Source organism: Mustela nigripes, chromosome 11 (assembly GCF_022355385.1).
Source record: "Mustela nigripes isolate SB6536 chromosome 11, MUSNIG.SB6536, whole genome shotgun sequence".
NCBI classification, from domain to species: domain Eukaryota; kingdom Metazoa; phylum Chordata; class Mammalia; order Carnivora; family Mustelidae; genus Mustela; species Mustela nigripes.
The window spans coordinates 4382241-4407223 of record NC_081567.1 but is presented as its reverse complement, the minus strand read 5'-3'; the positions used below and the strand labels follow the sequence as shown (position 1 = coordinate 4407223).

Here is a 24983-nt window from a genome sequence, read left to right as displayed (position 1 = left end):
CTTCTCGTTTCTATGCGTTTTGACTTAACTTCGATTTTTCTGTATTTTATCTGAAATGTTTGTCATTCCCCCCCTTTATTTCGTTTTCATTCACATCTTTTAAAAATTGCCTGGCTGGGCAATCAATGGATCGCAAGACCTAATTTGGCTCAAACTTTTCATCTGTGCTCCGGAATCTGCCTCGTGGGGCATCTTTGAAGAGGCCCCCCCTCACCGCCTGGCAGGAGAGGCCTTGGATCTGGGTTTGGGAACACGAGCGGGACGCGGGGTGATGTGGGCGCCTGAAGGGGTGGCGGTGGGGTGACCTGGGGGCGGGGTGGAGTATATGGGGGCGAGGTGGGGTGGGAGTCGCGGTGAAATTGGGGAGGGGCGTGTCCGCGCAGGTCCCGCCCCGCACGTGGGCGGAGCCTCCCGCGGGGCTCGCGGCGCGCGCGCGGCCAGGCTGGCGAAGGGCTCAGTGCGCAGGCGCGCGTCTTTCCGCCGCGGCGCTATCTGGGGGTCTCGGGCCTACCCGGCACCTGCGAGGTGGCGGACGCGGGAGGCGGGCGGCGGGTCGCGCAGGTTCTGGCCCTGGTCCGCGCCGGCCGTCCGAGGCTGCAGCGCGGAGCGTGGGGACGGGGGGCGGCAGACCCCGGCCCGCTCAGGTCGCCTACTCCCTCCCCCCGGTGGGGCCCGCGTCCACCCAGAATGGGGGCGCCCCTGGGGCCTCCGGGCGAACGCGCAGGAAGGGCCGCGTTTTGGGGGCTGGCAGCGCCCCCCGCGGGGTCTCCGTCCTCGTAGGTGCCGAAGGGGCCCGTGCGCGGCCGCGAGGACTGAGCGCCGGCTGCCACCGGCCGGGGGTCGCCGAGGTAGGACTGGGACCGGGTGCCGCCCCCTGCATGCCGTACATCGGTGACCGGAATGTGTTGCCCGGCTCGCCTGGGCGGTGGGACTCCCTGGGTCGGTGCAGATTGGGGGGCGCGCGGGAGCAGCGGGGCCTCCCCGCGGTGTGCCCCACCCCCGGGCGGCCCCCCGCCCCCGCATCTGCGCTGTCCAGGGCCTGAGAGCGCTTCTCCGCGGCCAGCCCGCCTTTTTCCTCGGTCCCCTGCTTTGCGTTCCCTGAGAGGGGCCGTGTGTTCTCGGGGAGACGGGTCTGGGGCCTCTGATGAAGCTTCTGCTGGAGGGAGTTTCTTCCTTAGGTTCTCCCGGAGCAGAGCAGGTCTACTGAGGCAGGAAGGGGCGGGCTCCGGGAGCAGGAATCTCACCGGGAGGAGCCCTGTGCAGAGCTTCGGACCAGAGGCAGAAGAAAGGCAGAAAAAGAGCATAGGGGGCCCCGAGTGATTTCACCACCTTCAGGAGAAGGGAGCTGGGGCCAAGTGGTGGCAGGGGACGGACTCTCTGAGAAATGTCACCTAGTTGGCTCCACAGCTGGGAAGCTTTTGTTTTTAGCTCTACCGTCAAGAGCACTCTTCCCTCCCTTCACTCTCCACTGATTCTTTCTGGAAGGTGGGCCGCTTTCTAACCGTGACCTGTCACCAGGTCAGGCATCTGGAGATGTGTACTTGGGTCTTCCAGGGTCTTTCCACAGCAGATCTTGATCTTACAGGGTCAGGAGTAGTAGTTCAGGGAGGGTTTGCCGGGGTTTTCTGTTTTGTCTCATTTGGTGCAAGAGGGAAAAAGAACCTGAAAGGAAAAATGACTTGTCTAGGATCCATAAAAAGGTGAATAGAAGCCAGAGTCCCTGACTCCTGGCTCAGTCCTGTCCACACAATCACATCAAGATAAGTTTCCTCTTAAAAGATGCTTTTGAGGTGTCCTCTGGGTGGCTCAGTGGGTTGAGGCCTCTGCCTTTGGCTGGGGTCATGATCCCAGGGTCTTGGGGTGGAGCCCTGCATGGGGCTCTCTGCTCAGCGGGGAACCTGCTTCCCCCTCTCTCTCTGCCTGCCTATCTGCCTGCTTGTGATTTCTGTCAAGTAAGTAAATAAAATCTTTAAAAAAAAAAAAAAGATGCTTTTGAGAAACACCAATCGAATTAGAAGAAACAGTTTCTTCAAAGATTTACATTTAAGGTATGTATCCCTTTTCCCAAAGCTTTGAGGATTCTTGGACTTGGAGTGAATGTTATTGTTAGTAAATCAGATACACGAAATAGCCTTTAGGGTTTGCTTTCCCCTGTAACATCACTTTTTTGTTGTTGTTTTTAAAATTTACTTATTTGTTATTTATTTACTTTTTTGGGTTATTTGCCAGAGATAGAGTGAGAGAGCGAGAGCCAGAGAGAGAGGGAGGGTCAGGCAGAGGAAGAAGTTGGCTCCCTGGGATCCTGACCTGAGCTGAAGGCAGATGCTTAACCAAATGAGCCACCCAGGTGTCCCTGATTTTACATTTATTTAGAAAGAGCATTGGTGCGAAAGTGGTGGGGGGAGGGGCAGAGGGAGAGAAAGAGAATCCCAAGCAGTCTCCACACTCTTCATGGAGCCCGTGATCAGGATCCCAGCCAAACTCGAGTCGGTAGTTCAACCAGCTGAGCCACTCAGGCGCCCTACAAGATCAGTTTAAATGAAGACATTGTATTTCATATTTTGACATGCCAGCATTTGCTTAAATAGTTCTGTTTTAAGGGGCACCTGGGTGGCTCAGTTTGTTGGGCATCTGACTCTTGATTTCTGCTCAGGTCATGATCTTGGGGTCATGGGATAGAGCCCCTCGTCAGGCTCTGCACACAGCATGGAGTCTGCTTGGCCCTCTGCCTCTGCTCGCCCCCACACGTGCACACGCACACTCGCAAAAATCCTCCAATAATAAGTTTTATTTTAAACGTTTCTGTGTTAGTGGGAGGGGGACATAGTTAAAGCAGTAGGAAACTGCAGGTTTAAGGAGTCAAAGGGGGACGGATGTTACCTTCCCTCTCTTTTCCAGGATCAGAGGTTGGCCAGCTGGTGTGTAGAACCGGGGAGCTACGGGGCCGGCCGGCTCTCATTACCCTGGCGGGCTTTCCTCCTCTTACAGGTGCCTTCCCAGCGTTTGGCATTCTACCCAGAACAGCAGAAAATGAACAAATCCCAGGTGAGTGGTTTCTTTTCTTTATTGCATATTTCATTTTCCAGCAGATTTTGTGGTTTTTGTAAGTGTGTTCATAAAGTAGAAAAGTCAGAATAGATAAAAAGCTGCTTCTGGGTAAATAAAGAGTGAGTGGTCCCTTTGTAACCTGTGGTGGTGGCTGTGAGTCATGTGACTGTTCCATCGTCACAGGTGAGCCTCACGTTTGTCTTTGAGCTTCCTGATCTACATAGGATTTTCAGTGACCACAGAGAGGAACCGGCCAGTTACTCCTGGGACGAAAGACTTAGTGACCCTGGAGTCTGGGAAAAAACGTCTTTGAAGTTCTTCAGGTGGTGAAGAGCCTTCTGGTCACCCCTGTGTGCCTATAATCATTCTTCACTGGAGGTAGAGGTCAGACCTCAGGTTTTATTAGGGACCAAAGTGCTGCTGGACTCCGGAGAGCTTCCTGAACGTCCGCTCTGATCTAGGGACAAAACCCTCAGGCTCTCTGGAGGCACGAAAGAAAGGGATGGCTTCTTCTGAGCTCCTCAAACAGTTGGATGGCAGATGGGTCCAACTCCGTTTTTGGCAAATGCTTGTGCACTCTTAGGTCACGTTTCTTTCATTTTGATAAAGTATATATAACAAAATTCATCATTTTAACCGTTTGACCGGAAGTGTACAGCTCAGTGGCGTGAATTACTTTCACAGTGTTGTGCAACCGTTACTCCTATTTTTGTAACTTTCTTGGCTGCCCAGACAAATCTCTGTAATCCTTGGCCAGTAAGTAACTCGCGGTCCTCCCAGCCCCGGTAACCAAATCTTCCTGTCTCTCGGAATTTCTCTATTCTGGGTATTTTATATACATGGAATCACACAGTCTCTGTCCTTTTGTGTCTTGCTTCTTTCACTTCATGTAACATTTTCAGGGTTCATCCCTGTCGTAGCGTGTATCAGAACTTCCTTCCTTGCGGTGTCTGCGTAATCTTTCGTTTTACGGATGTATCACCTTCTCATCCATTCGTGTGTTAATGGACACTTCGGGTTGTTTCCATCTTTTGGCCCTTGAGAATAGTGTTGCTGTGAGCGTTCAAGTACAAGGATCTGCCTACCCGTTTGCATTTCAGTGCACTGGGGGTATCCTCACTTCTTCTGCATTACTTGCCTAAATATGTCCTGATAAAACTTAGCAGTCATGTCTCTGCCGTGGATGCCAGCGGGTGTTTTCCAGACCTTACTGTACTAGAACATTCGGCAGCATGTGGCAGTTAACCCACTTTGACCTTCTAGAAAGGCCTCTTTCTATGGCATTTTGTGGCATGTTCTTCTGGCTTTTTCCCTGCTCTGGTTTCTTTGTCTCTCTCATGGCATCTCCTCCTCTTCGACCCATTCTCACGGCTTTTCCTCAAATTCCCATCCTTTGCTCCCTCCTCCTGTTACTCCGCCAGTCCTTTCTGTTTCCTGCCCGCTGTGGTGGTGGTACCAAGTGTTAGCCTGGGCTCTCCCCTCACGTGCCCTTCTCCGCGCCGGTGGCCAAAGTCTCCTCTGTTTTCCACGTTCCGAAGTTAAAGTGATGGTTTGCAGCCTCCCCCATTTCCCATCTAATCTCGCCTGCCCATCCCCTGTCGGGTGGTGGGCCATCTGCGGGGCACAGGTAAAGGAAGCCCTGGAATGGCATTCATCCTGAAGCCTTTGCTCCCTTACATTAACACGTGTGCATCTCCGTTTTACTACTTTTCAGATGGCAACAGTTCTTAAACCTGTTCTTCCTACTGAATTCTTTCTCCCTTTTCAGAGCTTAATTTTCTCTTCCCTGGACTGTTGGAAGAGCTGCTCGCTTCTTCGTCCCCCAGATTACTTCTGTCCTCCTGAGTAATTAACCTGAAATGCTATTCTGGGGTGCTTGGGTGGCTCGGTGGGTTGAGTATCTGACTCTTGGTTTTGGCTCGGGTCATGATCTTGGGGGTTGTGGGATCGAGCCCCCTCTCGGGTTCAGTGCTCGGCGGGGAGTCTGCTTGAAGATTGTTTTCCTCTGCCCCTCCCCCCCCACATAAGCGTGCTTTCTCTCTGTTTAAAGTAAATTCATAGGGCGCCTCGGTAGTGGTAAAGTAACAGACATATAGGGGGTACCTGGGTGGCTTGGTTGTGATGTATAATTTTATGTGTTATTGGTTTCATTTTGCTAAGATTTTGTTGAGGATTTTTGCTTCTCTGTTGATGGAAGATACTGGTCTGTAGTTTTCTTTTCTTGGGATGTCTCTCTTATTTTGGTATTAGGGTAAGGATGGCCACATAGAATGAAACAGGAACTGTTCCCTTTTGTGTCTGTCTTCTAGAGGAGATTGTAGAGAGGTATTATAATTTCTTCCTTAAGTGTTCGGTAGGATTTTTACCAATGAACCAATCTAAGCCTGGTGCTTTCTGTTTTGGAAGATTATTAATTATTTTATTTGTTTGTTTATTTTTAAAGATTTTATTTATTTATTGGACAGAGATCACATGCAGGCAAAGAGGCAGGCAGAGAGAGAGAGGAAGGGAAGCAGGCTCCCTGCTGAGCAGAGATCCCGATGCGGGGCTCAATCCCGGGACCCTGAGATCATGACCTGAGCTGAAGGCAGGGGCTTAACTCACTGAGCCACCCAGGCACCCCCCTATTTATTTATTTTTAAAGATACTATTTATTTATTTATTTGACAGCACAAGCAGGCAGAACGGCAGGCAGAGGGAGAGGGAGAAGCACACTCTCCACTGCTGACATCGGTCTTGATCCCAGGACATTGGAATCATGACCCAAGCCAAAGGCTTAACTAACTGAGCCACGCAGATGCCCCAAGATTAACAACTATTGACTCATGTTCCTTGATAGATGTAGACATAGATTTTGTATTTCTTCTTCTTCTTCTTCTTTTTTTTTTTTTAAGATTTTATTTATTTATTTGACAGACAGAGATCACAAGTAGGCAGAGAGAGAAGGGGAAGCAGGTGCCCTGCTGAGCAGAGGAGAAGCACATATCTGTTAAGGATTATTATATCTTCTTGGAGAGTTGACACTTTCTTCATTATGAAAGCCTCTCTTTATCCTTGATAGCTTTTCTTTGAAGTCGGCTCTGTCTGAAAGTAAGATAGGCCCCTGCTTTCTTTTGATCAGTATTATCATGGTATATCTTTCCAGCCATGTAGTTTGATGGGTTCATTCTTTAAGGAACAATTTTTTCCCAGTTTTTTTTCTTGTGGCATAGAAAATTTACCATTTTAATTATTTTAAGGGTACAGTTTGGTGGTGGTAATACATTCATAATGTGCAACCATCACCATCTGTTCCTGTAGGTCTTTTAGAATCTTATAAAACTGAAGCTCTGTGCCCATTGAGTAATAACCCTCTATTCCTTCTTTCTTGTCCCGAGCAACCACCATTCTGCTCTGTCTCTATGATATTCTCTTATGCGTAATGTCTTAAAGGTTCATCTATATTGTAGCAAGTGTCAGAACGTCATTCCTTTTCTCTAACTGAATAACCCTCGATCTTATGTACATACCACGTTTGCTTCTCCATTTGTCTGTTGATGAGCACTAGGGTTGCTTCCACATTTTAGCTATTGTGAATAATGCTGCTGTAAATACGGAAGTACAGATACGCCTTTAAGACCCTGTTTTCAGTTCTTTGGGGTATAGAACCCAAAGTAGAATTACTGGGTCATATGATAAATCTGTTTTTCACTTTTTAAGAACTGCCATGCCCTTCCGTACTGGTTGTACCATTCCACGTCCCCACCAGCATTTCTTCACGTCCTCTCAAGCGTGTGTTTTGTGTGTGTGCACACGTGTGTTTTATAGTAGCTGTCCTAATGGGTATGAGGCGGTATCTCGTTGTAGTTTTAATTTGCATTTCCCTAATGATCAGTGATGTTGAGCGTGTTCTTATGTGTTTATTGGCAATTTTTGTGTCTTCTGTGGAAAAATATCTGATGAAGAATTTTGCCCATTTTTGAATTGGATGTTTGTGGTGTGTGTGTGTGTGTGTATGTGTGTGTGTGTGTTTAGAGCCCTCTATATATTCTGGGAATTAATGCCTTATCAGATAGATGACTTGCAAATATTTTATCCCGTTCTGTGCGTTGCATTTTACTCTGTTGACAGCATCTTTTGATGCACAAAATTCTTAATTTTCAGAAAGTCCACTTTGTTTTTTTTCCCTTTTGTGGCCTGTGCATCATATCCAATGAATTATAGCCAGATCTAGTGTCATGAAGATTTTGCCTTATGTTTTTTCTAAGAGTTTTATAGTTTAAAATAGTACATTTAGGTCTTTGATCCACTTAAGTTAATGTTTGTATGTGGTGTTAAATAGGAGCCCGGTTTCATTCTTTGTCTGTGGATACCCAATATTCCCAGTGCTGTTTGTTGAAAAGACTGTCTTTTACCCATGGAATGGTCTTGGCACCCTTATAAAAAATTATCTGGCCACAAATGCGGGGGTCTAATTCTGGGCTCTCTATTCCCTGAGTCTGGGTGTCTGTCTATATTCCTGTGCTACACTGTTTTGATTTTTGTCACTTCGTATTGAGTTTTGTAACTAGGGAGTATGAGTCCTCCAGCTCTTCTTTTTCAAGGTTGTTTTGGGCATTTCCTTGGGCAAAGGATCTCCCTTTGACATTCCATGTGAAATTTTAAGAGGAGTTTTTCTATTTCTGTAAAAGACATCACTGGGATTTTGAGAGAGATTGCGTTGATTCTGTAGATCACTGTGCGTAGTGTTGGCATCTTCACAATATTAAGTCCTCCAATCCATGAATGTGGACAGTGCCCCACCTAGTTAGGTCTTTAATTTCTTTAGGCAGTGTTCTGTGGTGTTCCTTGTGCGATTTTTCACCTCCTTTGTTCATTCCTAAGTATTTTATTCGTTTGGCGTGATTGTAAATGGGATTGTTTTTATAACTTCCTTTTCAAATTGTTGTTCGTGTACAGAAATGCAGCCACTTCCTGTGTGTTGATTTCTATCCTTCCTCCTACTTTGCTGAATTCATTTATCAACTCTAACATTTTTTGTGTGTACTCTCCAGGGTTTTCTACATACACCATCATACCATTTGCAAATAGATATAATTTTACTACTTCTTTCCGATTTGAATGTTTTGTTTCATTTCCTTCCTTCCTTCTCTCCTCCTCTGTCTCTCTCTCGTAATTCTTATGGCTAAAATTTCCAGTACTAGATTGAACAGAAGAGGCATAAGTGGGCATCCTTGTCTTTTTCCTGATTCTAGAGGAATAACTTTCTGCTTCCACCAATAAGTGTGATGTTTGCTGTGGGTTTTTCCATGTATGACTTTTATTATGTTGAGGGGGGTTCCTGCTACCCCTAGTTTCTTGAGTCTTTTTATCGTGAAGAACGAGTGTTGGATTTTCTCAAATGCTTCTTCCATGCCAGTTGTGATGATTGTGTGTTTTTCCCCCTCATTCCCTTAACGTATGGTGTGTTGTGTTGATCGATTTTCATATTTGGAGCCATCCTCACGCTCCAGGAATAAACCACACTTGGCCAAAGCTGGTAGTCCTTTTATTATTATGCTGCCGAATTTGGTTTGCTAGTATTTTGTTGAGGATTTTTATAGCAGTGTTCATAAGGGATAATGGTCTGTAGGTTTCTCTCAGTGTCTTTTTCTGGCATTGGTATGAGGGTGATGCTGGCCTCACTCAATGAGTTAGGAAGTATTCACTCCCCTTCAATTTTCTGGAAAAGTCTGAGGAGGATTGGTATTCACTCCTCTTTAAAATGTTGGTAGAAAAAAATAAATAAATAAATAAATAAAATGTTGGTAGAATGATACAGCGAAGCCATGAGGTCCAGGACTGTATTTGTTGGGATAGTCCTCAGTACTGACCCAGTGTCCTTACTAGTTGCAGTTCTGTTCAGACCTTCTGTTTTCATCCTGATTGAGCCTTGACTGGGTTTTGTGTTTCTAGAATTTTCTCCATTACCTCTTGGTTACCCAAATTGTTGGCATGCAGTGGTTCGTACTACTCTTATAAACCTTTTTATTTCAGCAGAACTGGTAGAAATGTTCCTATTTTCATTTCTGACTCCTGAAGTCTTCTTTTTTTCCTTACTCCATTTAGGCAAAAATTTGTTCTGTTCATCTCTTCAAACAACTGGCTTTTGTTTTCATTTTACCTGTTGTTTTTATCTCTTGTTTATTTCTGCTCTAATCTTATTTCCTTCCAGCAGGTGGGTTTGGGTTTAATTTTCTTGTTTTTCTGGTTCTTTAAGTTGTAAAGTCAGGTTATTGATTTGAGAGCTGTAAGGGTGATGGCTTTCAAGTCCTTTGTGGTTCCTCCTTATCCTCAGGGTCACACCTGCTGCCTGCTGAGGGCCCAGGATGCTTCAGCGGAAAGGAAATAGTGGGTTGTCTTATTTAACTTTTAGCCAGGAAAAAAAAACCAAATTAAGTTTATCATTATTGTGTGGACTGGAAGTCTGTATATATTATCCGTTAAGAAGTAAATAAATTGGGAGATGCTCAAACTTTATTCCTAGGGTGAGGGTGAATTATTCTGGAGACACTACAGTATAGGAATGAACCCAGACTTGCTGTGTAGTATCCCAGGACACCTTGGCAAATCTCTATCATCTTATAGCCCTACACACTGTTCTGTCACACTTCTGGGTGTGTCTCCTGACTACTTGGCCCTGCTCACGTCACGGTGCCACATTAATGACGATCTCCGGCTTCGTGAAGCCCAACTTGACAATACAAAACAGAACCCCATTTTCTGCCATTACTTAATACTCTCTGTAAATGATTTTAGCACAGCTCGCACAATACCTTATTACAGCATAAGTGTTCATAAATCTGATTTGTCTCCTTATTAAGACTGAAGCTCCTGGGTCTCCTTATTAAGACTGAAGCTCCTGGGGCTAAGCTTCGGTGGCTCAGTTAGTTGAGTGTCTGATGTTTGATTTTGGCTCAGGTCATGATCTCAGGGGCCTGGGCTCGAGCCCTCTGATGGGCTCTGTGCTCAGCGGGGAGTCTGCTTCTCTCCCTTGCCCTCTACCCCTCCCCCCAACTCACATGCTCTTTCAAATAAATCTTAAAAAAAAGAAAAAGGCTTAGGCTCCTTAAGGGCAGGAAAAAAGAACAGGATTTGTTTAGTTTAATATTCCTTGCAGAGTAAGACAGTTTCAGAAACACAGTAAGAACTTCATTTTTTTTGTTTAAATTAATAAGCTAATACTGGGTTTTCTGGGTTTTCCCATCACGTTCAGTTTATCCACAAAGTAAAAACAAAAGACATTATAGAATAGGCCACATAGAGGCGCCTGGGTAGCTCAGTGGGTTAAGCCTCTGCCTTCAGCTCAGGTCATGATCTCAGGGTCCTGGGATCGAGCCCCACATGGGGCTCTCTGCTCAGCGGGGAGCCTGCTTCCCCCACCCTCTCTGCCTGCCTCTCTGCCTACTTGTGATCTCTGTCTGTCAAATAAATAAATACAATATTAAAAAAATGCAATAGGCCACATGTACACTTTTATGGTAAACTTGCAAAGTAAACATGTTAAGGCTTGTCTCCCACTTGTCTGTTTCATGTCACCCAATGCTGCTCTCTTTGGCTTGAACAGAAATGTGCTGGTCAGGGATCCGTGTCATTCAGGGATGTGACTGTGGACTTTACCCGGGACGAGTGGTCACAACTGACGGGCACACAGAGGACACTGTACCGGGACGTGATGCTGGAGAACTACAGTCACCTGGTCTCAGTGGGTGAGGGTGTTCCCTGTGTCCCGTCTCACAGCACGCATTTCCTTTCTTCCTTTGTAGCTGCCAGAGTTTGTGGGCCCCTGAAGGAGTGTTGAATGATACTGTGTGTGTATCTCATGATCTCATGGGTCAGAGATGCTCCCATCGGGCACAGAAAGGACGCTGTGTTCTTGCCTCCCTAATGCAAGGTGCACCCGGGCATCTTTATCACGTGGCTCCTGAAGCTGCACCTTCCTCGTCCTCCAGGGGCCTTATGTCGAAGCAGCTGTGACGAGTTTTACCCTGTATTCCACTTGCAGGGTGTCACCTCGCCAAACCAGAGGTGATCTTCAGGCTGGAGCAAGGCGAGGAGCTGTGGCCCTCAGACGCAGGGATCCCAGACCAGGGTGATCAAGGTGAGTTAGTCGTTGCGGCGGAAAGAAGAACCTGACAGAAATCAGGTCCCAGGTGGGTCGGTTCTGAGGTTGGTGTGTGTGTCTCTGTAATTCAATTTTGGGTCCTCAGACCTTTGGAAGTAGCTGAGCAGCGAGCTGGCAGACCTCCAGTCACCCAAGTCACCCCTGTCTGTCACTTGTAAATACTTGCCCTCTTCTGCCTGATAGCCGGTGTGGAACCCTGCCTTCTTCGCCTTAGACCTTTGTCTTTGGTTTCTTTCTCTAGTATTCTTCTTCCTCCATTTCATGGACTGTTTCCTCTTTATTTTTCCCTCTGGCCATCCATCCATCCATCCATCGTCTGTCCATCCATCCATCCATCCTTCTGTCCTTCTGCAGATGTTCCTCCTGCGTGCCACTCGTGTTCTTGGTGCTGGAGATATGCTGGTGAACTAACAATGTTCCTGAGCTCTTAGAGCTTACAAGCGAGCAGGAGAAGATAGATGTAAACGAAAAAAAATTACCTCTCAAGTGGTGACAAGATCCATGAAGAGAATTAAAGCAGGCTAAAAGGAGATTGTGGGGTGTGCTCTTTTAAAAGGTGGCCAGAGAATGCCTTTTTGATGAGGTCCACATTAGAGCAGGATACTGAGTTTTCCAGGGAGACGGAAGAGCCAGGCCATGCTCTTGTGGTAGCTGTTGGTTGGAAGAGCTCTGGGAATGGCAGGGGGCCATCATGGCTGTAGGGGTGCTGAGAGGGACATTGGTAGGGGCTGACTTCGGAGAGGTAGCCAGAGCCCAGAGGAGGATGCCTTACAGGACAAGCTAAGGGCTTTGATTCTGCTTTAGGTGAGAGGGACAACTGTTCATGGATTTCCACAAAAGAGTGTTTTAAAAGAATTTCTCTGGCTACTGCCCAGAGAAAATCAGAGATGAGCATGAGGGTGGTTGATGAAAGTAGAAACAGAGACGGAATGTTGGGCTGCTTCCCCCAGCGCAATGCCAGTTACCCACTGATCTGGCAGATTTCAATTTATTGTTCATGCTGATAGTCTCAGTAGTGCCATGGAGGAAGTTGAACAAAATCAGGTTATTTATAGCATTTGAGGGCATGGTTTCAGGTATATTTTTAACATAGGAACTTGATAACCATTGAGTAAGGACCATAATATAGTTTCGGATGTGTGGATGTGTGGACACAACAAAGATTGAAGGGTCTTGGAGAATAAGTTTATTATTAATTGGAATGTTGAACAGTTTGTTTAAAAGGTTTGGGGGCAAGATTCTGAACTGAACAGTCAAATTGCTTGCAACTCTTAGCTTCCCGGGCAAGTGTTCCAGAGTAGTACAGTCCTGTTCTGAAGACAGAATACTGGTCAGGTTAATGTAGGGACTGGGCTGTGTGGGTGTGGATGGTTTCGGTTCTCAGCAGAGCAGAACTGCTTGCCGTGGTTCAGGTAAGCTGTGATGGGGGCTTCGAGTTCCGAGCTGGTGCGTGTGAGGAGGCGGGGCTGCACCGTGTGGAGAAGCGGGTCTGCCACTGAGTCCAAGGTGGCCTTGGAGAGAGGGGCAAGGGTAAGGGTTAGGGGTGGGCGGTGTTTACCGATGTGGCAGACTGGGCAGGAGATGTTTGGGGGAAGTTTAAAATTTAACATCTACTAATTCTAAAACCTGAAGTCCTTTAGATTTTAGTTCTATTCGGATAGCCAGTCCCTGCTTTAGTTCTAGACTTGGTAAGCAGATCAGTTCTCAAAAGCAGTCTTCTGGTGTATTACATTTCACCATTTCTTGACCAAAGTTCATTTGCTAGTAGGTTCTTAAGAATTCATGAGAACAGTACTTCCCTGCATTCTTACAAATACAGACTTCCTGGTGTTACTTCAACTGAGGATCATTTTGTCTACATATAAAATTATTGGGATTTACTTTTAGTGTTTAAGGATTTTGTAATTCTTTCTTCACTGCTTTTAGCACTGAATTCTATTACGGATGCCTGAAATCAGCTTGATTTTTTTTTTTCTCCTCTTAAAAATGACTGACTTCAGGTTCTGGGGATGTGATGTGCAGCAGGGTGACTGTGGTTACTAGTACAATAAGTACAGTGGAAAGTTGTGGAGAGTAGATGTTGATTGTTCTAACCACACACAATTTACCTGGGTTAACTGAATATGATGATAGATATTTTGATTATCTTGATTTTGATAATCATAGGAAATGTGTTAACATTTTTGAAGTACACTTAATTTTTCTTCTTTATGACCTTACAGACAGAAACCAGGAAGACCAAGACAAACATTTGTGGCGAGTTTCACTCATCAGCAAAAAATCACTGACTAAGAACAGAGAGAATGTTTTCAGAGAAACACCCTGTCAGGATGTCTCTCGTGGAAAACGTTTGAAAAATGTTTCAGAATCAATTTTTAGTAATAACAATTATTCAGGTAAGAACTCTGATGAAATTAATGCATGTGGGAAGTTACTATCTGGTAATAACCAAGGAAATACTCATACTGGAAAAAAGTCTGGCGAACAGAACCTAGGTGGGAAATCCCCAAGTCCTATTGAGGGATGTACTGAACAACAGAAAATTCAAACTTTGGGGCCACTTTTTGAAAATAATGAATGTGGAGAGATCTTTCTTAATAAGGCAGCTGTCATTACACCTACGAGGGCTCAAACAGAAGAGCAATCCTGTGATTCTAAGGAACAGGGACGAAATACCAGAGATGAGTCAGCCCTTGAAGTCCTTCAGGAAACTCACACAAGGAAGAACCGCTGTGAGGTTGATGAGTGCTGGAAGTCAACCCTCCTAAAACATCAGAAAGTTAATGTGGAATGTAATGACAACGAGACTAATTTCAGCAAGAAGTCCCATGACACTCAACCTCCCGAAACTCACACAGGAGAGAAAACCTTTGAATGTAGTCACTGCCAGAAATCTTTCGACCAGGAGGCCCACCTGACTCAGCACCAGAAGACACACACAAGAGAGAAACCCCGTGGAAGTAATATATCTGGAAAAACCCTTCAGAAATCACAGCTCACAGACCCTCTGCATTCTCAGGCAGGAGAGAAACTCAGTGACTACGGCGAAGCCCCTGTGCCGTCAGGCCTTGCTGATCAGCAGAGAACACAGTCAGAAGGGAAGTTTTATGTGTGTAACGAGTGCAGGAAGTCTTTCCGTCATAGCTCAGCCCTCAAAGTCCATCAGAGAATTCACACGGGAGAGAAGCCCTATCAATGCACCGAGTGTGGGAAATCCTTTTATGCCAAATCAAACTTGAACCATCATCAGAGGATTCATACAGGGGAGAAGCCCTATGAGTGTACGGAGTGTGGGAAATCCTTCTGTGTGAAATCAAACTTAACTAAACATCAGAAAACACATACAGGAGAGAAACCTTTCAAATGTAATGAATGTGGGAAAACTTTCTTACAGAAGTCACAGTTTGCTGACCATCAGAGAACACACACGGGGGAGAGACCCTATATATGTAACGAGTGCGGTAAATCCTTCTACTATAAGTCAGCCCTGCACGTACATCAGGGGAAGCATACAGAAGAGAAACCCTTTAAATGCACCGACTGTGGGAAATCCTTCTGCTATAAATCTGCCTTAATTATCCATCAGGTGTCTCACACAGGGAAGAAACCCTATGACTGTAATGAATGTGGGAAAACCTTCTGTGTGAAGTCAAACCTCACTAAACATCAGAAAATTCACACTGGTTTGAAACCTTATGAATGTAATGAGTGTGGCAAAGCCTTCTCTATGAATTCGATCCTAATAGTACACCAGAGAACCCACACGGGGGAGAAACCCTATGGGTGCAATGAATGTGAGAAGTCCTTCTATAAAAAATCAGCCCTCACTAAACACCAGAAAACACACACAGGGGAGAAACCACACGCATGTAACGAATGTGGGAAGGCCTTCCATATGAAATCCACCCTGGTCATACACCAGAGAACTCACACTGGAGAGAAACCCTTTAAATGTAACGAATGTGAAAAGTCATTCTACGTGAAGTCACTTCTTAACATTCATCAGAGAAATCACACAGGAAAGAAACCCCACGTATGTAGTGAATGTGGGAAAGCCTTTTCTATGAAGTCCAATCTCACCGACCATCAGAGGACACATTCAGAAGAGAAACCCTATGAATGTAACGAATGTCAGAAGACCTTTCGCCATAAATCGACTTTAACAGTACACCAGAGAACTCACACAGGGGAGAAACCCTATAAATGTAATGAATGTGGGAAATCCTTCTATATGAAGTCAGCCCTCAGTCAACACCAGAGAATACACACAGGGGAAAAGCCTTATGAATGTAAAGAATGTGGGAAAACCTTCTTCCAGAAGTCACATCTCACGAAACATCAGCGCACACACACAGGGGAGAAACCCTATGAATGTAAGGAATGTAAAAAAACCTTCTTCCAGAAGTCACACCTCATTGAACACCAGAGAACCCACACTGGGGAGAAGCCCCATGAATGTAACAAGTGTGGGAAATCTTTTTGTTACAAGTCAGCCTTAACCATACATCAGAGAACTCACACGGAAGAGAAACCATATAAATGTAATGAATGTGAGAAATCTTTCTGTATGAAATCACACCTCACCGTCCATCAGAGAACTCACACAGGGAAGAACCCCTTTGAATGTAAGGAATGTGGGAAGACTTTTTATGTGAAGTCAAACCTCATCAATCATCAGAGGATTCATACAGGGGAGAAGCCCTATGAATGTAAGCGATGCGGGAAGTCCTTCTGTATGAAGTCGACCCTCACGGTTCATCAGCGCACACACACGGGGGAGAAGCCCTATGAATGTAACGAATGTGGGAAGTCATTCTGCAAGAAGTCGACTCTCACGAAACATCAGGTAATTCACACAAGGGAGATACCCTAAGGTGCAGCAAATGTGGAAAGCCCTCCTGTGTGAAGTCGAATTTCGTCAACACCAAGAGCACCCGTGGGAGAGACCTTAGGACCGTAGTAATGTGAAGAACTCTTGGGGAACTTCAGTCTTCAGTTGGCATTGAAAGACACAACATGGGGTGGGGGTAGGTGGGCTCTCTCTCTCAGAAAATTTCTGTGTCAGATCTTATGAAATACCAGAGAGCCCACATGGAGAGAGCCGAGAACGTCCTGTATGTGAGTGTCCATCTATGAATCTGAGAAGATGTCTCAGAGGAATCAGTCACAGGGCTCAAACCACAAAGAATGCCACAGAAGTATAAAAGCATTTACAGAGTCACAGCTTACGGATCATCAGGTAATTGATATTCGAGTGGAACTGTTACCAGTGTTTTACATGCATGAAAGCTTTTGAGGAAAAATAAAATCAGACTCTGTATAAGAAAGGAATTAATCTTGAGGGAAAATCTATCAATTTGGGAAATGTGGATACATTTTCTTTGGAAATATCGTAACACTAGAAGTCCGGATTCGGATGTGGTACAAGATGTTGAAGATGTGCCATAAGATACCTCTGACGCTAACGGTGCTCATTGTGGGATCACGAGGCCTTTGGTGGCGGTTGCTCACAGCACCAGACGCCAGAGGTGCACCTGAGGAATCGAGGCTTTGGTATATTGTGTGCAGCATAGACACGTTGTGCACGTTTGGCTTACGTGGCTGGTGTTGAAATAGGTGTCGGTAGGAAGTGTCTCCCCACAGCTCAATAATTCCCATGACAGACTTCTCACACTACAGGGCCCCCATGTGTTTCTGTATGTTTGTAGTACAGAATGCATTACAGGGGACATGCTTGACAAATTTTGAAATTCTATACGCCAACATACTGTTCAGTGAGGATCATGGAGTACCGTCCACCGTAGGGCATGCTCCCTTCCGTGTAAGTTGAGAGGAAGTAAGTTACACACACAGTTGCTTGTTTTTGCAAAGAGAAAGGCTAGAAGGAGGAACAACAAGCTAAGAAAAATGAATTCCTATGGAGGGGGGAGTCAGGGATGGAAGCAAGGTTTGGTTACGCCTTCATAGGACATTTTGACTTTTGAACAATATAAATGATTTATATATTCAAAACCAGAAAATAAAGGCATTCTGAAATCAAAAACAGAAATGAACTTTACGTCAAATTGGTAACAACACAGAGAAAACAATTCTTAAAGGAAACTTCGGAATACAGAGTTAGGACTATATATCCCTAATGGTATGTTTAAGGGCAAAGATTTGCAAAAAATTATAAACACCACTCATTTTTTGTTAGTAATAATTTGTGTTATTTTAGATCTAGTTTGTGTATGTTGTAAGATAAAGCAAAACGAAACTGTTAATGTTACCAGGAACCACACTTCCCAGTTTACAAGAAGAGATGACCATAAAAATGAAAGAATTTATGTAAAACTCCCCATGAGAAGTATGAACTGATCAGACATTATTTTTAAAAAGTGTATGTATGAGCTCGTCCGCTGAGGGTCTGGAAGCAGGGGCAGCCCCACGGATGTGCAGCCTCGGTGCCAGCATTTCCCTCTTGAGGAGCCAGGACTCCCTGGAGAAACAGCTGGTTCTAGGTCCGGGCCTTTAAGTGTCCAGGGTGAGGCTGGGAGCTCTTGGGTCAAGAAACCAAGGAAGTCCTCAAGATTAATGGGGACGCGTCAGTGGTCCCAGAGGCTACCTTGCAGGGTTTCTCCCTCGCCAAATTTGAGGTAGTTTGACGGTCCAACAGAACAACTGTAATGGATTGCACAACATTTGATTAAACAAAAATCTGTGTCCACATCAAAAGAGGGGCACGAGCTTATTTCCACCGTTGTAGGTGAATCTTACACAAGCTCCTTTCTCTTTAATGAGAAGGAAAGCATTTTCACCCTGCCCTTTTAGTAAGAGTTGTGGGAAGGATGCATGTTCTAGACAAGTATTAGCTAATAAATGTAGAAGGAATGATAGAATTTGAAAGATCATTAATTTGCAACCCCTAAGGTGTCTCGGCAAAGAGCGTCTGTGACGCGAGCATCAGTAGGTGTAAAGGACCGGGGATCTGTGGGGGGCCAGAGAACCTCCCACAGACCTCTTTTTCACTGGCCCTGGAAAAGGTACACCTTTACAATGGAATGATTAACTGCCCCCCTTTCGCCATCAGCAGTGGTGACACCACACCGTGTGCCTCCTGTTAGGGTGCGGCGTGGGGTCCACATGTCACCTGGGGGTGTGCTCTTGCCCAAGTATTTCATAGGAGTTTAGTCAGGTGATTGGTTTACAGCAGATATGAGAGAGCAGCTTCAGTGGAGGAAACCAAAATCCAGAATGTGTGGGCATCCACCAAGACAGTTGGCCTGGTGCCTCCAAAAGTCCATGTCATTTTAGAAGGAAAAGGTCGGGGCTGGGGGCTCTTTCCATCGAGAGAGACTACGAGACCTGACCAGATGCAATGTGTGGTCCTTGATTGGATCCAAACCCCACTCAGCTCGAAAAGACATCCACGTGGGTACTTCTGAGGCCTTTGGAGGAACTGAAATGTGGATGGCATTGGATCATGTTAGGGAATCCGAGTAGTTTTCTTCAGTGTGATAATGGTGGTTATGAGTGCGAGTCTCTAGGACACTATGCAGAACAGAGGTGGGCTGTCGGTTCTGCCGCTGGGAAATGGTTTGGGACAGGAATGTGCATTATTAGAGGAAGCAGGAAATAGGGCAAAAATCTCAGCAAACGCTGAGGGTGGTGCTTGGGACATGGGTGTTCACTCTCTTTTTCTTTACAGAGCTCTGATCAATGCTAACCGTTTTTGGAAAAGCACTGTTTTTTGGCATATATAGTGATGCCCGTTGTTACTGATCTGCACATCAATAAAAAAGCCGAACAATTGCCTTAAATAAAAAAGTATGTGTCTTGGGGCGCCTGGGTGGCTCAGTGGGTTAAGCCGCTGCCTTCGGCTCAGGTCATGATCTCAGGGTCCTGGGATCGAGTCCCGCATTGGGCTCTCTGCTCAGCAGGGAGCCTGCTTCCTCCTCTCTCTCTGCCTGCCTCTCTGCCTACTTGTGATCTCTGTCAAATAAATAAATAAAATCTTAAAAAAAAAAAAAGTATGTGTCTTGGGCTTGGCTGATTTAATGAACACATGTTCATCGAGTGTGCAGGGGCAGGGGTGTGGCTCTTTGCAGGCAGAGGTGCTTGTCCCGCTGCAGACAGCGCCGTGTGTAGAAAATACCCTTCTCTTCCCACTCCTGGGGGGATTTGCAGGGCACCTGCCGAGGCTCGGCGGCTGGAGTCCCCATGGGAGGAAGAGCAGGCTCCAGGGACTGTGCCCTGGTCCTTGCTCCCCTCGAAGCAGGCTGGCAGCTGCTGTCACATCTCCCTTGGTAGAGGGCCTTGATGGGGCCTGTGCTCCCTCCTTGCCAGACACTGTTTGGTGTTGGCGGGATGACCAGACACTGAAGTATTCCGGGTGATCTGGGGGAAGGTTTTGTCATCAATACAGAATCAGGACCAGAATGGCATTGTCCGTGTGGATGCCTGTTGATGGCATCTTGTGACTCGGGGCTGGTTGTCAGGATGGTGATCTGAGGGAAGGTCGGTCCCAAGGGCAGGGAGCATGGAGAGTGGTCTCTGTACCGGGAAGACTGAGGTCTTCAATCTCCCTTTGAGTTTACACCTGTTGGAGTTGGGATTTTTCTGTTGCTGGGAGCTATAAGACATCTTAATGTTGCAAATATATATATAAATACACACACACACACACAGTGTGTGTCTATATATACATGTATATATATGTAGTATATATCTTACTCTATAAGCCAAAGTGGTAGACACTAGAACTTGGGAGCAAGAATGATTTCATTCAAGAAAATGATTCAGTGACTGCTTTCTCCCCTGTACAGTTCCATGCCTTGATGAAATAATGCTATTTCTTGTTGGAAAGAAATAGAGCACAGGAGGGACGCCTGGGTGGCTCAGTTGGTTAAGCAGCTGCCTTCGGCTCAGGTCATGATCCCAGCGTCCTGGGATCGAGTCCCACATCGGGCTCCTTGCTCCACGGGGAGCCTGCTTCTCCCTCTGACTCTGCCTGCCACTCTGTCTGCCTGTGCTCACTCTCTCTCTCTGACTAAATAAATAAAATCTTAAAAAAAAAAAAAAAGAAATAGAGCACAGGAAATGTCATTTTGCAACCCAGTTACATATTAAATATTCTTTATGTGAAATTTACTTATTTATTTGTTCTTATTTATTTATTTATTCCTTTCATTTATCTTTCCCACTTTTTTTCTCGACAAGATGTGGTTTGATGCATTTGATTTTTATTTTCTTCCTGAGTTGTTGTCTTTACGCCACTGAATTAATCTTTCTGTCCCTGACTTAAAGTACTGTCTTTATTGTAGATTTAATTACCATTTGCAGTGGCTTCGCTTTTTGTCCGCTCAGCCTCTTCCCCACATCCTTCCAGAAAGGGAAGCTGATCCCTCCAGGGCTGGCACATTCCCTGGCAGGCCAGTGACAGCACCACCCTTGGGGCACCGTTCGTTGTTCCTGGGAGGGACACTTAATCTAGAGGCCAGTGAGAGTCCAGGGGGTTCCAGCCAGGGCTTCTGGTGGGCGTCACAGAGCAGTGGTTGGCTGGTTTGGCTCGCAGAGCTGCTGGCAGCTTGGTTATCCGAGTTTTCTCCTGTTTGCAGTCAGTCCTGACTCACGGCTTGTAAGTACTCTGATTCTGGGTTTGTTTTCTGTTTTACTGACCTGTAATTGTACTGAACAAGATCACGTTTTCATTGGTCCTTTTATTTATTTTTTAAGATTTTATGTATTTGAGAGAAAGCTCACAAGCAGGGGGAGCCGCAGAGGGAGAGGGAGCTAAGCAGGGAGCCTAATGGAGGACTCGATCCCAGAACCCTGGGATCGTGAACTGAGCTGAAGGCAGAGGCTCAACCATCTGAGCCACCCAGGCGCCCAGAAAACTGGACATTTTAAATATAAGTGGCAACTCTGGAAATTAGATTCTCCCCACCCCCAGGGTTTTTGGAGGGTTTGGTGGGCTTTTTTTTTTTTTTAAAGATTTTATTTATTTATTTGACAGAGATCACAAGCAGGCAGAGAGAGGAGGAAGCAGGCTCCCTGCTGAGCAGAGAGCCTGATGCGGGACTTGATCCCAGGACCCCGAGATCATGACCTGAGCTGAAGGCGGAGGCTCAACCCACACAGAGCCACCCAGGCACCCTGGTGGGTTTTTTAATTTTTAAATTTTTATTTATTTATTTATTTGACAGAGAGAGATCACAAGCAGGCAGAGAGAGAGGAGGAAGCAGGCTCCCTGCCGAGCGGAGAGCCCGATGCGGGGCTCGATCCCAGGACCCCGAGATCATGATCTGAGCCGAAGGCAGCGGCTCAATCCACTGAGCCACCCAGGCGCCCCACCCTAGTGGGTTCTTAAATGTGCTTTCTAAATGGCGTTTTCTGTTTCAGTAGGTGTGTCATCTTTGTCACATGCAGCCACTGGATGCGTTGTTCCATTAACTCAGGGATTAGGTGTGTTTTGCCAGATTCTCCTTAAACATCAGGAGCTGAAAAAAGGTTTAAAGGTGGGGGAAGAAAAAGAGGAAAAATAACTCCCCATCTCTGCAGACCTTCAGCGCTTAGCCAAGCTTGTTCCTGTCCTGCCCTAGCCTTCACATCTTTTCTGTGGAGCCTGGAGGCCCATCCAAGGTGAACGTGTCCAGATGTCTCTAAGCGTGTGTCCACCCTAGGCACAGGTGATTTCCTGGCACGCATGGAAGCTTCTAGAAGCTTATGCCCACACAGCTCTCCTTTTCAGCCTCCTCCTTCCCAGGTGTGTCAGTCTGCCGCTCACCATGACAGCCATTCCTGGCCCCTGCTGGCTTATAGCCAGGACCTGGGTCTTTGCGTGCTTGTGGCACAAGCGGTCTGGGAAGCTGCACAGACCAGTGACTGATGGGAGTCCAGGAGACAAGGGGAAGCCGCACAGCCCTCCTCCAGACAGCGGTCCAGCCAGGACACCCACTCTGCAGCTGAGAACAAGGTCTGTCACTCGGCCCCGGCCCAGGGACTTGCCTGCACCGCCCGTCACCGCGTGGCAGCTGATCTGAGGTGTGTGGGGTGGGGTGGGGGGTGGCAGGTGTAAGTTGGGAGCTCTGCGGCTGCACAGCGTGCCTCCCTCACCATGCCTCCCCTGCTTTGGACAACAGTCCCGAGACCTGCAGAGGTCACCCATCTCATCAGTTGTTTCTACCAGCGGCAGGGGGCGGGGGGGGGGGCGGAACCCGAACCCTCCGTGTCCCGCCTCTGCCACTGTCAGTTCTTGAGCACGTCCCACTGACCAGTGTCCTGTGCTGTGAGCGCTCCTGAGCAGCCCTGGTGCCATCTGGTGGAGAAGAATATTTAGAAATCAAGATCTGAGCGCATACTTTCCTAAAGATAAAAATACGACATGCTTTTGTAAGAACTTAAAATTTGCAAACTGTGCTAGTATTTTTTGTTAGGATTGCTGTGGATTCTGCGAGATCTCTGGTTACGTTACAGAAGTCTCGAGTGGGCCGCCCTCTCTCTCCCCACGACATACTGTCGGCTTGGCTTGTAGCAGAAGCATGAGGTTTGAGAGGGACACAGTCATTGCAGTTTCTATTAGAAGAAATGATGGCACTTCACTTTTTGTTGGCGAATTCTGTATCCGTGTCTGACCAGCTGCCAGGATAGAAGATTGCTATCTCCTGTACAATTCCAGTCTAACAGCTGGTCCCCGGGAGGTAGGGTAGCCCCTTCCAGGTGGTTCTCCAGAGGGAAAGGGTCCCCTTTATCCAGTTGCTTCTATGTCCCCCAGAAAGGAGTCAGCAAGAGACAGTCGTGGGCCACATTTGGCCCCTGCCTCTTTCATACGGCGTGGATGCCACAAATGGACTCACATTTGCAAGTAGTTTTTTAAAAAAGATCAAGAGTATTTTATAGCTTATGAAATTCAATGAGACTGAAATTTGTGTCCCATGTCAGGTTTATTGGGACAGTTCCCACTAGAGGCAGGGCTGAGCGGTGGCAGAGGCTGTGCCCACGAAGCCCGAAGTGCTCCCAGCTGGCCCCTCCCAGGGCCCATTGGCCAAGCCCAGCCCTCAAGTGTGTTGTTCTTGTTCTCAGGGTAGAAGCTGGCTTGGCACCATGGTTCTTTCACAGCCAAAGGAGGGAGAAAGGCAGCGAAGGAGACAGTCCTTCTAGAATGGGACTCAGAAGATGACACATCACCCTACTCACGCCCCGTGGACCTAACCTCAGCTAGTCGAAGCTGGAGGTCAGAGCTGCCATGGGGTGCCGGCTGGCACTGGAGGGAAGGGGGCACTGGTGCCCGGAGCAGCGCAGGCTGGCCCACTCGGTGAGTTCTGCAAGGCCACTCGTGTCCTCCCCGGGGTGGGAGTGGAATCCCTGTCCCAGGACGGATGGTTCAAAGCACAGTGACCAGGGCGCCTGGCTGGCTCAGTCAGTAAAGCATGTGCCTCTTGATCTCAGGGCTGTGAGCTCAAGTCCCATGCTGGGGTCGGAGCGTTCTTTAAAAAATAATTTTTGGGGGGCACCTGGGTGGCTCAGTGGGTTAAAGCCTCTTTGGCTCAGGTCACAATTCCAGGGAACTGGGATCGAGCCCCACGTCGGGCTCTCTGCTAGGCAGGGAGCCTGCTTCCCTTCCTCTCTCTGCCTACTTGTGATCTCTGTCAAATAAATAGATAAAATCTTTAAAATAAGTAATTTCTTAAAAGTACAGAATAACCAACTAATGGAGCAGCTACAACCATTTACAGCAAGTTGGCTTGGGGTGAAGTTGCCAAAAAGGACAGAGACATCATTTAGGTACCTGGGCTCCGAAACTCCAGCTAAAACTGAACAGCATAAAACGCCAAGGATTTTTATTTCTGTCGTTTAATTTTTGTGTAATTTTTCTGGAGTCCTGGGGAACCGTGTGGATCATACCACTCAGTTCAAAACATTTTCAGTACCGGTTTCGGCCTGGAAACCGTTATTGACCTGGTTCTTCTCTTCATCCCAAACCCCGATTCCACGCGCTTCCCATTGACAGCCATTCACGCGTGTGCGACCGCGAGCCCATTCCCCTGGAGCCTGTGTGGGGGTGGCAGGTCATGAAAACGGATAAAAGGATTTAGTTTCATGAAGTCTCATTCCATTTTTTGAAATTCTTCCTTATGCTTTATCAGACGAGCTACATGCAGATACAGGCTCCGCGCCGCGCCGCTGGACAGCGAGCACCCCACGGCTTCATCTGCGTTTCGCTCGCCTCTTCCCGGACCTAGACGGCCCCGCACTTCGTGCTGACAGCATTGCTCTGTGCACACGTCTACGTGTGTACAGAATGTCTCTGGGACACAAAAGCACATCAGCAGTACCACTCCACAAGGCACACACATGAATTTTTTAAAAGGTATCTCCAGGTCAGTTTACCCATTTCCACACTGATGGTACACGCCGCTGTCATTAGTGTAAGGGGTACTTCACTGGTTCACAAATGTATTTCTGGTGACAGAGGAGTCTAAGCACTGCCCTTTCTTGCTACTTTGCTGGATATCCATCCTCACGTATTTTTTAAAAAATATTTTATTTATTTATTTGGCAGAGATCACAAGTAGGCAGAGAGGCAGGCAGAGAGAGGGGGAAGCAGGCTCCCTGCTGAGCAGAGAGCCCGATGCGGGGCTCGATCCCAGGACCCTGAGATCATGACCTGAGCCGAAGGCAGAGGCTTAACCCACTGAGCCACCCAGGCGCCCCTCCTCATATATTCTAATTATTGGTCTTTAAGTTAAATAATTTTGCTTTATAGACAGATTTTTCTGCACCTTTGCATTTGGAATCACAAAAGCCCCTTTTA

At 46.8% G+C, this 24983-nt stretch overlaps 1 pseudogene; it reads left to right on the top strand.

Moving 5' to 3' along the window:
• The first annotated feature begins 489 nt into the window (after positions 1 to 489).
• Positions 490 to 19162, top strand: LOC132026470 (zinc finger protein 665-like; annotated as a pseudogene).
• Positions 19163 to 24983: the final 5821 nt, after the last annotated feature.